General features: G+C 35.8%; 1 pseudogene; it reads left to right on the top strand.

Annotated features, from left to right (window-relative positions):
• The first annotated feature begins 297 nt into the window (after positions 1-297).
• Positions 298-4476, top strand: LOC118753420 (annotated as a pseudogene).
• Positions 4477-4641: the final 165 nt, after the last annotated feature.

Genomic DNA, 4641 nt, shown 5'->3' with positions numbered 1-4641 from the left:
GCTAGTCTTCCACGCAAATAACGAAATGTGCTAGTCTTCCACGCAAAAATCTGAAATGTGCTAGTCTTCCACGCAAATAATGAAATGTGCTAGTCTTCGACGCGAATAGTGAAACGTGCTAGTCTTCCACGCGAATAGTGAAATGTGCTACTCTTCGTAGGGACCGACGATATCATTAGGAACGTTCTAAAGAATAAGTAAACAAAAAAATGTATTCCAAACGTTTAGAATGAATAAAGAAATGCAGCGTTAATAGTTTACAAACATTTTCTTATAATATTTAACTTTCAGATATTTCTGCACTTTGTCAATGGCAAAATATATTACAAAAAATCAACCCTATTAATCTGGCACATCTGCATTTAATTATTAATACAGCACACCCTGTATTGACTTTTGGCGCTTGCATATTTGCAACTAGTTTCACTACAAGCAAAAAAAAACAAAACTAGAAAAAAGCGTAAATATGGCACAAAAATCTATAACGTTAGTTTCCAAAACATTAAGGAATCCTTTCGTACGTGTTAATATCCAAAATACATTTGTTTTTAGGTCATTCTTTAAGCCAGCTGCGAGTGCAAAAATTGAAGAAGCGTCGAGCGCAAAGCGTTGCAGGTAGTTTATACAAAAACGCGCTAAACTTTTTTGAGCAATAATTGATATCCTATTCAAGACAGGAAAGTCCACAATCGAGTGAAAAGAATGGCGAGCCGGAGCAAAAGGTTCTAAAACAATCTGCGGTGTCTCCCAAAACGGAAACTAAGAAAAGTCTACAGATTAATGGTAAAAGTAGTGAAACGAAGAAAAAATCACCAAAGGCTTCTAAAGAATCTCCCAAAAATAAACTTGAGCAAATTCCATTGAAAAAGGAAGCCGCCGAGATCAAAAAGGATGTGACTAGTGAGGCTGGCAAATTGGTAGACGAAAAACCTACAACAGCAGCTAAAGGTAGTGCAGAAAGCCCTAACAAAAATGAAGCTTTGAGTGTAAAGAAACTTTCGGTTGAGTCAAACCAATGTGGTGCCGAATATAATCCAGGAGCAACGAGATATCATCCTATAAAGGACGCGTATTGGAATGGAAACAAAAAGTTAGAAAATTGGCATTCAAATTTATTATTTGTATTATTTACTATACTTTCCAAAACAGCACACCTTATTTGGCTTTGGCCAGAACTTTTGAACTAATTGAAGACACTAAAGGACGTTATAAGATGGTAGAGATACTTGCAAATTTCTTATGTTCAGTGTTATTATTGAACACAGATGATTTACTGTACTGTATTTATTTAAGTATCAACCAACTGGCACCGGCTTATGAAGGTATGTTTATTTTAACTGAAACTGCAAATTTCAATAAGTAAAAAGGTGCGAGTATTTAGAAGCATATAAAAAGAGAAAAATTCTTTCCTCACATTTGCAGGTGTTGAGCTTGGAGTGGCAGAGACTACATTGATGAAGGTTATAGCCGTATCTACTGGGCGTGAACTAAAGTTTATTAAAGCTCAAACGCAGGAAATTGGCGATCTTGGTATTGTTGCCGAGCGCTCCAGAGTTTCCCAGCGAATGATGTTCACGCCAAAACCTCTAACAGTACAAACTGTCTATCAGAAATTGAGAACAATTGCGAAAAGTTCCGGCAAAGCCAAATCACCAATTATACATGATCTCTTTGTGGCATCACGATATTCAGAAGCGCGATTTATTATAAGATCACTGATTGGCAAGATGCGTATAGGAATTGCAGAGAAAAGTTTGTTTCAAGCTTTGGCAACAGCTTTAGTCAACAGTCGAGCGTACGATGAGAAATGTCCAAAGAAGGCGAAACAATCTGAAGCTGATATAAAGAAGGATATCGATGATATTACTCTTCTGCTAAAAACGGCTTATTGGTAAGAGAGAGAGAATGTTTATAGTAGAACAACAAATTAAAAAAAAAAATAATAATTGTTACAGCCAATGTCCAAATTTCGACAAAATCGTATCGACACTTCTCACTCATGGTATCGATGATCTGCTCAAGTATTGTTCAATGGAGCCAGGTGTTCCATTGAAGCCAATGTTAGCGCACCCAACAAGGGGTGTATCCGAGGTGATGGATCGCTTAAAAGGCAACATTACATGCGAATGGAAGTATGATGGAGAACGGGCGCAAATTCATCGTGACAAAGATGGCAACGTTAATATATACTCTCGTAATCAGGAAAATAATACAACCAAATATCCCGACGTAATACGGCGCATAGATGAATTCAAAAAGGACAGTGTTGAATCATATATAGTTGATAGTGAAATTGTTGCATGGGATATTGAACACAAACAAATTCTGCCTTTCCAAGTACTAAGCACACGGAAGCGAAAAAATGTCGATTTAGAAGAGATCAAAGTGCAAGTCTGCGTTTATGCTTTCGATTTACTGTATTTGAATGGCGAGGCGTTGACTCAAAAAAAACTTCGCTGAACGAAGGCAATTGCTAAGAGAAAACTTTAACGAAGTTGAAGGAGAATTTCAATTTCCAACTTCATGCGACACAAATGATCCGGACGATATACAAGGCTTTTTGGAGAACTCCATTAAAGGTTGGTTGAAAAATGTAATTGATATTATAATGTAGATTTTTTAATTTTAATTTAATTTCGATATATATGTAAATGCTTCGATTTTAGGAAATTGTGAAGGCCTGATGATCAAGTCGCTAGATAATGACGCATCTTACGAAATTGCTAAACGTTCACACAAATGGTTGAAATTGAAAAAGGATTATTTGACTGGCGTTGGAGACTCGCTAGACCTCGTTGTTATCGGCGGTTACATTGGCAAGGGCAAACGAACTGGTGTGTATGGCGGCTTCTTGCTCGCCTGTTACGATGATGAAAATGAGGAGTATCAAAGTATTTGCAAAATAGGCACAGGTAAGTGTAAATTGGGCTATGTCTTTTAATGCGGTATGTGGTAGTAACATAAAACAACATAAATCTTTCATCTTTAAGGACTGAATGATGATGATTTAAATGCACATGCCAAATTCTTTAAGGAGCACACGATACCGGCACCAAAATCTTATTATCGTTTTGATCCCACCCTAGCGCCTGATACTTGGTTCGAGGCTGTGCAGGTTTGGGAGGTAAAATGTGCAGATCTTTCATTGAGTCCCGTACACAAGGCTGGAATTGGTATTATTGATCCAGAAAAGGGCATATCACTGCGGTTTCCACGTTTCATACGCATGCGTGAGGATAAATCAGCGGAGGATGCAACATCTGCACAACAAGTTGCCTACATGTACCGCAATCAAGATCAAGTCAAGAATCAAAAATCGAATCCCGCTGAATTTGATGATGATTTTTATTAATCGTGTAGAAAATTTAAATATGTATTTTTATGAAACCTCTATACGATGATTTACCTGTTTATTGCAAATCGAGAAATTTATAATTTTACAATCTTGCACAGCCAGTAAAATGATTTCAAATGAGTACCAATGTATGTCGCAAATAATTGCACTAGTATGTATGTATAAGAAAATATTACGAGTTGCTAACGAAGCTCAAAACATAAAAAAATTTTAAATTTTTTCCGCATTCAATTCGATATGATTCTACAAGCGTGAAGCTTTCAAATGCAGAAGATTTCATGAAAATATTTCCCTTAGAACCACAATTATAAATATTTAAAGCAAGTTTTTGGTGCAGCGAATTCAATATTTTCGCATTGCATATGTACCGATTTTCTTACGATAGCAGAGACTACAACCACAGCGCTGGGCACATGTTGCTAGCTCTAAGTCGTCAACATGTTAACAAAATGACGTTGACAACATGTTGGCTCGGAATCGTCAACATGTGTCTTTTAGAGAAATGGTTGCGGTCTGTGCTACTCCAGCGTAGCCACAGGGTGCACTTGATTAATATTTTTCGTCATTCGTTGCTCAATTTTTTTTTTTTGATGATGCATTTCCGAACGTTTTTACTGCAATCGGAAATAACTTTTTTGATGATGCATTTCCGAACGCTTATTTGCAGTTTATCGGTTTTAAATATTTAAAGCTGCCGTTCTACTGGGAATATTTTCATTAACTTTTCGGAATTTTAAAGCTAAAAACTTGAATCAAATTACTCTTCAATAAAAATACAATCTGTGCGTACGATTATTAAAATCGAAATATAGCCTAAAACTAAAGTTTCAGTGAACTGAAGAGCTATCAGCAAGAAATCTTGTCGAAAGTTGGCCCACTATTCGGAAATGCAGCAAACCAAAGCATCCAAACGTTAATTGCTAGAAAAGTCCAATTTGCGCAACTAAGTTCCAATTCGGCATCTAGCCGCGTTTGCGCATATTGCACATTTCTATCAATTATAGTTTAGAAAATAAGAGACTGATGCTTTGTTTTTCCGAATAGCCCTTAGCTTGGACCTTCTTTGATTTGAGAGGAAGTTGAAATTTTTGAAGTTAGCTTTTATAAAAATAAAAAATGTTATTACATTTTTGTATGAAATTATTATTTTTTAATTACCCGTATTTGAAATAAAAATAAAAAACTTAATAAATTGTGAATTTCAATACTCTTTCAAGTGTGAACTTACGTGCAAAAAACCTTAAAAATATTTAAATGTTTAGTTTCTTTTTGGTATTTTATTATTC

This window comes from Rhagoletis pomonella, unplaced genomic scaffold (assembly GCF_013731165.1).
Source record: "Rhagoletis pomonella isolate Grant_MI unplaced genomic scaffold, Rhpom_1.0 Rhpom_scaffold_02440, whole genome shotgun sequence".
NCBI lineage: Eukaryota > Metazoa > Arthropoda > Insecta > Diptera > Tephritidae > Rhagoletis > Rhagoletis pomonella.
Note: the sequence above shows the minus strand (reverse complement) of the source record. Positions and strands in the feature narration are given on the sequence as shown.